Genomic DNA, 14,049 nt, shown 5'->3' with positions numbered 1-14,049 from the left:
GGTGGCACTAGTGGTAAAGAACCCTCCTGCCAATGCAGGAGATGTAAGAGATGTGGGTTTGATCCCTGGGTTGGGAAGATCCCCTGTAGAAGGGCATGGCAACCCTCCCCAGTATTGTTGCCTAGAGAATCCCATGGACATAGGATCCTGGCAGGCTATAGTCGATAGGGTAGCACAGTCAGACACAACTGAAGCAACTGAACACACATGTATAAAATAGGCTTTCCTGGTAACTCAGTGGTAAAAAAATCCACCTGCCAATGCAGAAGATGCGGGTTCGATCCCTGGGTCGGGAAGATACCCTGGAGAAGGAAAGGACAACTCATTCCAGTATTCTTGCCTGGGAAATCCCATGGATAAAAAAGACTGGAGGGCTACAGTCGATCGACAACTCTTTTGTCGATCACAAAAGAGTTGGTCATGACTTAAGAGACTGCTACTGCTGCTAAGTCGCTTCAGTCGTGTCTGACTCTGCGACCCCGTGGACGGCAGCCCACCAGGCTCCTCCGTCCCTGGGATTCTCTAGGCAAGAATACTGGGGTGGGTTACCATTTCCTTCTCCAATGCATGAAAGTGAAAAGTGAAAATGAAGTTGCTCAAGTTGTGCCCGACTCTTAGCGACCCCATGGACTGCAGCCTACCAGGCTCCTCCGTCCATGGGGTTTTCCAGGCAAGAGTACTGGAGTGGGTTGCCATTGCCTTCTCCAACAGCCATTTTTTAAATAGATAACTAATGCAAACCTGCTGTATAGAACAGGGAAGTCTGTGCTCTGTGGTGACCTAAATAAGAAAGAAATCCAAGAAAGGGGATATATGTATATGTACAGCTGATTCACTTTGCTGTATATCAGAAACTAACACAACATTGTAAATCAACTATATTTCATTAAGAATTTAAAAAATTAGAAAAATTGGTATGCGATTAACAGATACAAACTACTCCACATGAAGTAGATAAGCAACATTGATTTACCGTATAGCACAAGAAACTATTCAATATCTTATAATAACATATCATGGAAAATAACTTTTATGTATGTGGGTATATTTGCATGCTAAGTCACTTAAGTCATGTCTGACTGTTTGCGACCCTATGGACCACAGCCTGCCAGGCTCCTCAGTCCATGGGATTTTCCAGACAAGAATACTGGAGTAGGTTGCCATGCCCTCTGCCAAGGGATCTTCCTGACCCAGGTGTTAAACTCACATCTCCTACATCTTCTGCACTGGCAAGTGAGTTCTTTACCACTAGCACTGCCTGGAAAGTATCAGTTTATTTCAGTTACATAGCCGTGTCCAACTCTTTGTGACCCCATAGACTGCAGCATGCCAGGCTTCCCTGTCCATCACCAACTCCTGGAGCTTACTCAAACTCATGTCCATTGAGTCAGTGATGCCATCCAACCATCTCATCCTCTGTCATCCCCTTCTCCTTCTGCCTTCAATCTTTCCCAACATCAGGGTCTTTTCAAATGAGTCAGTTCTCCGCATCAGGTGGCCAAAGTTTTGGAGTTTCAGCTTCAGTATTCCAATGAATACTCAGGACTGATTTCCTTTAGGATGGACTGGTTGGAGCTCCTTGCTGTCCAAGGGACTCTCAAAGAGTCTTCTCCAATACCACAGTTCAAAAGCATCAATTCTTCGGCCCTCAGCTTTCTTTATAGTCCAACTTACGCATCCATACCTGACTACTGGAAAAACCATAGCTTTGACTAGATGGACCTTTGTTGGCAAAGTAATGTCTCTGCTTTTTAATAAGCTGTCTAGATTGATCATAACTTTCCTCCAAAGAGCCAGCTCTTTTAGTTTCATGGCTGCAGTCACTGCAGTGATCTTGGAACCCCAAAAAATAAAGTCTGTCACTATTTCCATTGTTTCCCCATCTATTTGCCATGAAGTGATGGGACCAGATGCCATGATCTTATATTTCTGAATGGTGAGTTTTAAGCCACCTTTTTCACTTTCCTCTTTCACTTTCATCAAGAGGCTCTTTAGTTCTTTTTTGAGTTGGTGATGCCATCCAACCATTTTGTCCTCTGTCGTCCCCTTCTCCTCCTGCTCTCAATCTTTCCCAGTTCAGTATCTTTTCCAATAAGTTGGCTCTTCGCATCAGATGACCACAGTAGTGGAGCTTCAGGTTCAGCATCAGTCCTTCCAGTTAATATTCGGGGTTGATTTCCTTTAGGATTGACTTGTTTGATCTCCTTGCAGTCCAAGGGAATCTCAGAAGTCTTCTCCAGCACCACAGTTCAAAGGCATCATTTCTTTGCCATGCAGCCTTCTATATGGTCCAGCTCTCACATCTGTATATGACTACTGGAAAAACCATAGCTTTGACTGGATGGACTTTTGTTGGCAAAGTAATGTAGATGGCTAGTAAACACAAAAGATCCTCAACATCACTCATTATTAGAGAAATGCAAATTAAAACCACAATGAGGTGTCATTTCACTTTGGTCAGAATGGCATTCATCAGAAAAAACTGAAAAGAGTAAGTGCTGGTGAGGATGTGCAGGAAATGGAACCTTCTGACAGTGTTGATGAAAATGCAAACTGATACAATCGCTATGAAGTACAGTATGGAGATTGCTTACAAAATTATGAAGAAAAGTACCATGTGACTCAGCAATCCCATTCATGGGCATGTACCCTGATGAAACCAGAATTGAAAAATACACACACACCCTAATGTTAATTGCAGCACTGTTTATAATAGCTAGGACTTGGAAGCAACTTAGATGTCCCTTGATAGATGAATGGATAAGGAAGTTGTGGTACATTTACACTGTGGAATATTACTCAGTTATAGAAAGAAATGCATTTGAGTTGGTCTAATGAGGTGAATAGAGCCTATGATACAGAGTAAAAGAAAAGCAAAGAAAGAAAGAAAGACAAATACTGTATATTAACACATATATATGGAATCTAAAAAGATGGTACTGATGGTCCTACATGTAGGTAAGCAAAGGAGACAGACGTAAAGAACAGACTTTTGGACTCAGTGGAGGAAGCACAGAGCAGGATGATTTGAGAGAATACTTTTGTAACGTATACATTACTGTATGTAAAGTAGATAACCAGTGTGAATTTAATGTATGGCACAGGGCACCCAAAGCCAGTGTTTTGTGACAGCCTGTAGGGATAGGGTAGAGAGGGCATTGGGAGGGGGATTCAGGATGGAGGGGACATATGTATACCATTGGTTGATTCATACTGATGTATGGGAAAAACCATTATAATATTGTAAAGTGATTATCCTCCAATGTAAATAATTTTTTTTTTTTACTTTATTTTACTTTACAATACTGTATTGGTTTTGCCATACATCAACATGAATCCGCCACGGGTGTACATGTGTTCCCAATCCTGAACCCCCCTCCTTCCTCCCTCTCCATACCATCTCTCTGGGTCATCCCAGTGCACCAGCCCCAAGCATCCTGTATCCTGCATCGAACCTGGACTGGCGATTCATTTCTTATATGATATTATACATGTTTCAATGCCATTCTCCCAAATCATCCCACCCTCTCCCTCTCCCACAGAGTCCAAAAGACACTTCTATACATCTGTGTCTCTTTTGCTGTCTCGCATACAGGGTTATCGTTACCATCTTTCTAAATTCCATATATATGTATTAGTATACTATATTGGTGTTTTTCTTTCTGGTTTACTTCACTCTGTATAATAGGCTCCAGTTTCATCCACCTCATTAGAACTGATTCAAATGTATTCTTTTTAATGGATGAGTAATACTCCATTGTGTATATGTACCACAGATTTCTTATCCATTCATCTGCTGATGGACATCTAGGTTGCTTCCATGTCCTGGCTCTTATAAACAGTGCTGCGATGAACATTGGGGGTACATGTGTCTCTTTCAATTCTAGTTTCCTCAGTGTGTATGCCCAGCAGTGGAATTGCTGGGTCATAAGGCAGTTCTATTTGCAGTTTTTTAAGGAATCTCCACACTGTTCTCCATAGTGGCTGTACTAGTTTGCATTCCCACCAACAGTGTAAGAGGGTTCCCTTTTCTCCACACCCTCTCCAGCATTTATTGCTTGTAGACTCTTGGATCACAGCCATTCTGACTGGTTTGAAGTAATTTTTCTAAAAATAAAAAAGAAGGAACTTATTAAAAAATCCTACACAGGCAATGTTTTTTTAATTGTATTTTTCTAAGCATTATTGAAATATAGTTCATTTACAATGTTTTAGCTTCAGATATACATCAAAGTTACTTATATATATTTTTCTTTTCAAGTTTATTTTCCATGATAAATTATTACAAGATGTTGACTGTAGTTCCCTGTCCTATACAGTAGTTCCTTGTTCCTTATCTACTCATACATTATATATAGTAGTGTGTATATTCAGTTCAGTTCAGTCGCTCAGTTATGTCCGACTCTTTGCAATCCCATGAATTGCAGCACGCCAGGCCTCCCTGTCCATCACCAACTCCCAGAGTCCATCCAAACCCATGTCCATTGATCGATGATGCCATCCAACCATCTCATCCTCTGTTGTCCCCTTCTCCTGCCTTCAATCTTTCCTAGCATCAGGGACTTTTCAGATGAGTCAGCTCTTTGCATCAGGTGGCCAAAGTATTGGAGTTACAGTTTCAAAATCAGTCCTTCCAATGAACACCCAGGACTGATCTCCTTTAGGATGGACTGGTTGGATCTCCTTGCACACCAAGGGACTTTCAAGAGTCTTCTCCAACACCACAGTTCAAAAGCATCAATTCTTTGGTGTGCAGCTTGCTTTATAGTCCAACTCTCACATCTATACATAACTACTGGAAAAACCATAGCCTTGACTAGACGGACCTTTGTTGACAAAGTAATGTCTGCTTTTTAATATGTTGTCTAAGTTGGTCATAACTTTCCTTCCAAGGTGTAAGTGTCTTTTAATTGCATGGGTGCAGTCACCGTCTGCAGTGATTTTGGAGCACAGAAAAGTAAAGTCAGCCACTGTTTCCACAGTTTGCCCATCTATTTGCCGTGAAGTGAAGGGAGTGGATGCCATGATCTTAGTTTTCTGAGTGTTGAGCTTTAAGCCAACTTTTTCACTCTCCTCTTTCACTTTCATCAAGAGGCTCTTTAGTTCTTCACTTTCTGCCATAAGGGTGGTGTCATCTGCATATCTGAGATTATTGATATTTCTCCTGGAAATCTTGATTCCAGCTTGTGCTTCCTCCAGCCCAGCATTTCTCATGATGTACTCTGCATAGAATTTAAATAAGCAGGTGACAGTATACAGCCTTGATGTACTCCTTTTCCTATTTGGAACCAGTCTGTTGTTCCATGTCCAGTTCTAACTGTTACTTCCTGACCTGCATACACGTTTCTCAAGAGGCAGGTCAGGTGGTCTGGTATTCCCATCTCTCTAAGAATTTTCCACAGTTTATTGTGATCCACATAGTCAAAGGCTTTGGCATAGTCAATAAAGCAGAAATAGATGTTTCTGTGGAGCTCTCTTGCTTTTCCGATGATCCAGCAGATGTTGGCAGTTTGATCTCTGGTTCCTCTGCCTTTTCTAAAACCAGCTTGAACATCTGGAAGTTCACGGTTCACGTATTGCTGAAGCCTGGCTTGGAGAATTTTGAGCATTACTTTATTAGCGTGTGCGATGAGTGCAATTGTGCAGTAGTTTGAGCACTGCCTTTCTTTGGGCTTGGAATGAAAACTGACCTTTTCCAGTCCTGTGGCCACTGCTGAGTTTTCCAAATTTGCTGGCAGACTGAGTGCAGCACTTTCACAGCATCAACTTCCAGGATTTGCAATAGCTCAACTGGAATTCCATCACCTCCACTAGCTTCGTTCGTAGTGATGCTTTCTAAGGCCCACTTGACTTCAGATTCCACGATCTGGCTCTCGGTGAGTGATCACACCATCGTGATTATCTGGGTCTTGAAGATTTTTTTTGTACTGTTCTTCTGTGTATTCTTGTCACCTTCTCTTAATATCTTCTGCTTCTGTTAGGTGCCTACCATTTCTGCATCCCTAATGACTATATAGTGGAAGTGAGAAATAGATTTAAGGGACTAGATCTGACAGAGTGCCTGATGAACTATGGACAGAGGTTTGTGACATTGAACAGGAGACAGGAATCAAGACCATCCCCAAGAAAAAGAAATGCAAAAAAGCAAAATGGCTGTCTGAGGAGGCCTTACAAATAGCATTGAAAAGAAGGCAAGCGAAAAACAAAGGAGACAAGGAAAGATATACACATTTGAATGCAGAGTTTCCAGGAATAGCAAGGAGAGATAATAAAGCCTTCCTCAGTGATCAGATGCAAAGAAATAGAGGAAAACAGTAGAATGGGAAAGACTAGAGATGTCTTCAAGATAAATAGAGATACCAAGGGAATATTTTATGCAAAGATGGGCTCAATAAAGTATGTATATTTTAATCCCAAACTTCTAACTGATCCTTCTTTCTCCCTTTCCCCTTTGGTATCCTTAATAAGTTTTCTTTTCTGTGTGAATCTATTACTGTTTTAGAATACGTTATTTTGTATAATTTTTTACATTCCATGTATAAGCATTATATTTGTCTTTGTCTGAGTTTACTTAGTATGATCATCTCTAGGTCCATGCATGTTGCTGCAAATTGCATTATTTCATTTGTTTTTCTTTCCGTGTAGTATTCTATTCTATATATGTACCACATTATCTGTACATCTGTCCATGGAAACAAGCTGCGTTCATGTCTCGCTATTAGAAATACTGCTGCCAGGGACATTGTGTGAATATGTATCTTTTCAAATTAGAGTTTTCTCTGGATATATGCCTAGGAGTGGGATCACTGAATAATATGGTGACTCTAATTTTTTAGTACTTTAAGAAAACACCATGCTGTTCTCCATAGTGGTTGCCCTAGTTTATATTTGCATCAACAGTGTGCTAGGGTTCTCTTTTCTCCACATCCTTACCAGTGTTTGTTATTTATAGACTTTTGATGATAGCCATTCTGAAATGTGTGAAGTGATATCTCATTGTGGTTGTGATGTTTTGGAGTTTCAGCACATTGTGAAGCATTTTGTTGCACTTTCCTGATGATTTGCAGTGTTGAGCATCCTTTCATGTCTGTTGCTCATCTGCATTTCCTCCTTGGAAAATGGTTGTTCAGTTCTTCTGCCCATTTCAAAATCAGATTGTTTTGTGTTGAATTGTATAAACTGTTTATACATGCTAATTATTAACTTCTCATGCATCATATAATTTGCAAATATTTTCTCCCAGTCTCTAGGTTGTCTTTTTATTTTATTAATAGTTTCCTTTGCTGTGCAAAAGCATTTTAATTTAATTAGATCCCATTTGTTTATTTTTGCTTTTATATCCTTCGATTTTGGATAGGAGATCCAGTAAACTATTCCTACTGTTGATTTATTTCAGACTGTTCTGCCTGTGTTTTCCATTAGGAATTTTGTGGTTTCCGCTCTTTTATTTATGTCTTTAATCCATTTTGAGTTCGTTTTTGTATGTGTTGTTCAAGAATGTTCTAAGTTCATTCCTTCTTTATTTGGCTGCATTCAGTCTTAGTTGTGGCATATGGGCTTTCTAGTTGTGATTTGTGGGCTCAAGAGTACAGGAGCTCAGTAGTTGGGGCATGCCAGCTTAGTTACCTCTTGGCATGTGGGATCTTAGTTTTCCAACCATGGATTGAACCTGCATTGAAAGACATATTCTTGACCATTGAACCACAATGAAAGTCCCTAATTTCATTCTTTTACTTGTAGCTATCCAGTTTTTCCAGCATCAATTATTGAAGAGACTGTCTTCATTTTATGTTCTTGCCCCCTTTTGTTGTAGATTAATTGACCATAACTGCATGGGTTTATTTCTATTTTGTTTTTTATACTTGAAAAGTAGTTGATTTGCAATGTTGTGTTAGTTTTAGGTGTATAGCACAGTGATGTGGTTATACATAAATATATACATACATATATATAACTGCGGAGAAGGCAATGGCACCCCACTCCAGTACTCTTGCCTGGAAGATCCCATGGACGGAGGAGCCTGGTAGGCTGCAGTCCGAGGGGTCGCTAAGAGTCTGACACAACTGAGCGACTTCACTTTCACTTTTCACTTTCCTGCATTGGAGAAGGAAATGGCAACCAGCTCCAGTGTTCTTGCTTGGAGAATCCCAGGGACAGGGGAGCCTGGTGGGCTGCCATCTAAGGGGTCACACAGAGTTGGACACGACTGAAGTGACTTAGCAGCAGCATGTATAACTGAATAAACATATATTTTTAAGATTCCTTTTCCTTGTAGGATTTTACAGTATATTGAATAGAGTTCCCTATGCTAAACAGTACATGTTAGTCACTCAGTCATGTCATCTAGCAGAAAACCTAAATGGTCTTTGATTTGGCAGTGAGTGTATTTTTGGTGCAACACCAAAGGCCCAATTCATGAAACATATAGTTAAAAGCTGGATTTTATTAAACTTAAAATGTTGTTGCTATATTCAAAATGAATAACCAACATGAACCTACTGTATAGCATATGGAACTCTGCTCAATGTTATGTGGCAGCCTGGATGGGAGGGGAGTTTGAGAGAGAATGTATGCTGGTCGCTCAATCATGTCTGACACTGTGACCCCATGGATTGTGGCCCACCAGTCTCCTTTGTCCATGGGATTTTCCAGGCAAGAATACTGGAGTGGGTTACCATTCCCTTCTTCAGGGGATCTTCCTGACCCGGGGATTGAACCTTGGTCTCCCGCATTGCAGGCACACTCTTTACCGTCTGAGTCTAGGGAAGACTATGAGGGAGAATGGATACATGTGTACCTATGGCTGAACCCTTTAGCTGTTCACCTGAAACTATCACAGTATTGTTAATTGGGTATTTCCCAATAGAAAATAAAAAGTTTTTTTTTTAAAAAAAGGTGTGCTTTGCAAAAGATAATGTTAAGAGAATAGGAAGATCAGCCAGAGACTGGTAGAAAAGATTTGCAAAAGAAACATTTGGTAAAAGACTATCATCCAGGTTGCACAAAAACTCTAATAGGCGCTCAATAGTAAGAATGCAATCTGATTAAATAGTAAATAGAAGAACTAACATACATCTCACCAAAGAAAATATACAGGTGGGAAATATGTTATCAGGAAAATGCAAATGAACATAAAAAGCCACTGTACACCTATTAGAATGATGAAAATCAGAACACTTAAAAACTGCATTCTGGTGAGGGCCTGGAGTAACAGGAATTGTACATTGCTGGTGGGAATGCACAGTAGTAAAGCCACTTTTGAAGCTGGTTCAGTCATTTCTTACAAAAGTAAGCATACCGTTACCATACAATTCTCCAATTGTGGTTATTGGTATTTACCCATAGGAATTGTAAAATTATGTCCCCACGAACACTTGCTCATGTATACTTTTAGCAGCTTAATTCATTAATGACCAAATTTGGAAGCATTTAAGATGTCCGTCAATAGGAGAGACAATGTAAGTAGAATAAACAATTTATTGAAAGAATTATACAGTGAGCATTACCTCTCTACCTGATTTTTAAAATTTATTTTATTGAAGTATAGTTGTTTATAGTGATTCAGGTTTATAGCAGAGTGATTCAGTTATGTGTATATGTGTGTATTTATGGTTTTCTAAAAATTGTTTTCCTTTATTGGTTATTACAAGATATTGAATATAGTTCCCTGTGCTATACAGTAGAGTGTTGATAATTTTATATATAGTAGTTTGTTTTTGTTAATCCAAGATTTACAATTAATCCTTCCCTCCTTTCCCTTTTGGTAACCATAACTTAGTTTTCTCTTTTTTTTAATTGGAGGAAAACTGCTTTACAATTTTGTGTTTATTTCTGTAACGTAGTTTTCTGAGTCTATTGCTGTTTTGCAAATAAGGTAATTTGTATCATCTTTAAAAAACATTCTACATATAAGGGATATCATATGATGTTTATCTTTCTTTGTCTGACCTCACTTAGTAAATGTTGTTGCAAATGTCATTATTTCTTTTTTTGTGGTTCACTAATATTCCATATATATATATATATATATATATATGCCACATCTTCTTTATCCATTCATCTATTGGTAGACATTTAGTTTGGTTCCATGTCTTATCTATTTTAAATAGTGCCGTTATGAACATCGGTGTGCATGTATCTTTTCGAATTATAGTTTATGTTTTTTCTGACTGTGTGCCCAGGTGTGGATTGCTGGATCATAAGAAACCTCCATATAGTTTTCCATAGGGGCAATACCAATTTCATCCCCAGCAACAGTTCTCTACCTGATTTTACATCATTAAACTGTTATCAGTTATCAAGTGTGCATGGTTTTGGTGGAGGAAAAGAGACATATATCAATGAAAGAAAAAAAAAGAACCCAGAAATTGATTTTCAGAAATATACTCAGCCTGTTTTTAACTAATGTCTAAAATCAATTTACTGGATGAAAGATGTTTTTCTTTTTTTAATTTTATTTATTTTTTAACTGAAGGATAATTGCATGAATCAGTATTTTTTATACTAGTTTCTGGATCAATTAAACAGGCATAAATTTTAAAAGTGAACTTTGACCTAAACCTCACATCTGCCCAGATTAACTCAAAATGGATCATGGATTTAAATGTAAAATGCCCAAATGTATAAAACATTTAGACTTAACTATAGGACAAATTTTTTTTGACTTAGCACTTGGCAAATTGTTCTTAATGATGACAGCCAAAAAAAAATTCATTTAACAAAATGAATTGATAAATTGGATGACATTAAAATTTTATAGTTTTGGTCTGCATAAGTCCATATGAAGAAAATGGAAAGATAATTTGTATTCTCAGAGAAAATATCCACGAACCACTAGTGTGTCACTGGGCATGTTCCTGTTTATATATTCAATACTCAACCATGGAAATGCAAACCATATAATTAGAAATTGGGCAAAATGCACATAGGAGCATTTTACTGATGTATCACCAAGGACATGGAAAGGTATTGAAAATTGCTAACAGTTAGAGAAATGCAAATTAATAGCAGGATGTGATACCATCATTTACTTGATAGAAGAGCTAAAATACATAACATTGACCGTACGAAATCCTGAGGTAGATGTGAAAAAACTGAAACTCTCATACATTCTTAATGGGTGAATCAATCAAATTTATATCCATTTTTGAAAGCATTTTTTAAGCTTGGCTAGTTTTCTTTTTTTCTAGTGTTTTATTTTTTAAAAGTTTTATATTGAAGTATAGTTGATTTACAATGCTGTACAGCAAAATGATTCAGTTATATATACATGCCTTTTTAAAAATATTTTTTTCCATTATTGTTGAATATAGTTCGCCTTGCTATATAGACAGACCTTTTTGTTTATTCATTCTGTGTACAATAGTCTTCATCTGTTAACCCTAAGCTTCCACTCTATGCCTCCCCTAAACCCTCACACTTGGCAACCATTCTATTTCCTATGTCCATGAATTTGTTTTTGTTTCATAGATAGATTCATTTGTGTCCTATTTTAAATTCCACATATAGATATCATATGGTGTTTGTCTTTGTTGGACTTACTTCACTTAGTCTGATAATCTGTAGTTGCATCCATGTTGCTGTGAATGGCAGTATTTCATTGTTTATCATGGCTGAGTTTTATTCCATTGTGTGTGTGTACCATAGCATCTTTATCCTTTTATCTGTCAGTGTACCTTTAGGTTGTTTACTTGTCTTTGCTATTGTGACTAGTGCTGCCATGAACATTTATGCATGTATCTTTTCAATTATAATTTTCTCTGGTTATATGTCCAAGAGTGGTACTGCTGGGTCATATGGTATTTCTACTTTTACTTTTCTGAAGAACCTCCATACTATATTGCACAGTGGGTGCACCTTACATTCCCACCAACACTGTAGGAGGTTTCCATTTTCTCCATACACTCCACAGCAGTTGTAATTTGTAGACCTTTTTTTTTTTTCCCTTTTAGGTGTTTTTTGTTTTGTTTTGGCTGCTCTACACTGCCTGTGGAATTTTGTTCTCAAACCAGGGATCGAACCCCGTGATCCCTGCAGTGTAGAATCTTAACCACTGGACTACCAGGTAAGTTCCTATGTCCTTGTTATTTGTTTTTTTCTGTTGTTGTTGTTAATCTTTTTGTTTTATATTGGGATTTAGCTGATTAACAGTGTTGTGATAATTTCAGGTGAACAGCCAAAGGGACTCAGCCATAGATATCTATGTATCCACTCTTCCCCAAACTCTTCTCCCATCAAGGCTGTCACATAACATTAGGGGGAACGGATAGTTTGGGAATTTGGAATGGATATGTATACACTGCTGTACTTAAAATGGGTAACCAACAAGGACCTAGTGTATAGCACAGGCAAGTAGACGTTTTAATGGTGGCCATTCTTGCCAGTGTGAGGTAGTACCTCACTGTAGTTTTGATTTGCATTTCTCTAATACATACTGATGATAAGCATTTTTTCATGTACCTATTTGCCATCTCTATGTCTTCTTTGGAGGCTTATCTATTTAGGTCTTCTCCCCGTTTTTGGAATGGGTTGTCTGTTTTTGTTTTTGTTGAGTTGTGTTTGCTGTTTCTGTATTTCAAAAATGAAGCCCTAGTCATTTGCATCTCTTGCCAAGTATTTCCCCTGTTCTGTAGATTGTCTTTTTTGTTTTGTTTATGTTTTGTGTGAGTGTGCAAAAGCTTGTAAGTTTGATTAGGAACCATTTTCATTTTCTCTGTGACTGCACCATGCAGCTTGTGTGATCTGACCTGGGATTGAGCTCATACCCTGAACAGTGAAAGTACAGAGTCCTAACCATTGGACCACTAGGGAATTCCTCCATTTATTTTTCTTCCCTGTGGTTTTTATTCCTTTTTTTTTTTTTCTTTTTAAATGAATTCCTTTGCTGTGCAATAGCTTGTAAGATTGATTCAGTTCAGTTCAGTCACTCAGTCATGTCTGACTCTTTGCGACCCCATGGACTGCAGCACGCCAGGCCTCCCTGTCCATCACCAACTCCTGGAGCTCACTCAAACTTATGTCCATTGAGTCAGTGATGCCATCCAGCCATCTCATCCTCTGTCGTCCCCTTCTCCTCCCACCTTCAATCTTTCCCAACATCAGGGTCTTTTCAAATGAGTCAGTTCTCCGCATCAGGTGGCCAAAGTATTGGAGTTTCGGCTTCATCATCAGTCCTTCCAATAAATATTCAGGACTAATTTCCTTTAGGATGGACTGGTTGGATCTCCCAGCAATCCAATGGACTCTCAAGAGTCTTTTCCAACAACACAATTCAAAAGCATCAATTCTTCAGTGCTCAGCTTTCTTTATAGTCCAACTCTCACATCCATACATGACTACTGGAAAAACCATAGCTTTGACTAGACAGACCTTTGTTGACAAAGTAATGTCTCTGCTTTATAATATGCTGTCTAGATTGGTCATAACTTTTCTTCCAAGGAGAAAGCATCTTTTAATTTCATGGCTGCAGTCACCATCTACAGTGATTTTGGAACCCCCCAAAATAAATTCAGCCGCTGTTTCCACTGTTTCCCCATCTATTTGCGATGAAGTGAAGGGACTGGATGCCATGATCTTAGTTTTCTGAATGTTGAGTTTTAAGCCAACTTTTTCACTCTCCTCTCACTTTCATCAAGAGTCTCTTCATTTTCTTCTTCACTTTCTGCCATAAGGGTGGTATCATCTGCATATCTGAGGTTATTGATATTTCTCCTGGCAATCTTGATTCCAGCTTGTGCTTCATTGAGCCCAGCGTTTTTCATGATGTACTCTGCATATAAGTTAAATAATCAGGGTGACAATACGCAGCCTTGACATATTTCTTTCCTGATTTGGAACCAGTCTTTTGTTCCATGTCCAGTTCTTACTGTTGCTTCTTAACCTGCATACAGATTTCTCAGGAGGCAGGTCAGGTGGTCTGGTATTCCTATCTCTTTCAGAATTTTCCACTGTTTCTTGTGATCCACACAGTCAAAGGCTTTGACATAGTCAATAAAGCAGAAATAGATGTTTTTGTGGAACACTCTTGCTTTTTTGATGATCCAGTGAATG

At 38.6% G+C, this 14,049-nt stretch overlaps 1 long non-coding RNA gene across 3 annotated transcripts in view; it reads left to right on the top strand.

The window, feature by feature from the left end:
- The window catches only part of LOC102168615, a 196,914-nt gene that overhangs the window by 83,035 nt on the left and 99,830 nt on the right, over positions 1-14,049 (top strand). For all 3 annotated transcript variants that reach the window (XR_311251.3, XR_001917568.1, XR_001917567.1), the window contains exon 3: positions 11,952-12,064. This is a non-coding gene — a long non-coding RNA (uncharacterized LOC102168615). The remainder of the gene's footprint in view (positions 1-11,951; positions 12,065-14,049) is intronic.

Source organism: Capra hircus, assembly GCF_001704415.2.
Source record: "Capra hircus breed San Clemente chromosome X unlocalized genomic scaffold, ASM170441v1, whole genome shotgun sequence".
Lineage (NCBI taxonomy): Eukaryota > Metazoa > Chordata > Mammalia > Artiodactyla > Bovidae > Capra > Capra hircus.
Note: the sequence above shows the minus strand (reverse complement) of the source record. Positions and strands in the feature narration are given on the sequence as shown.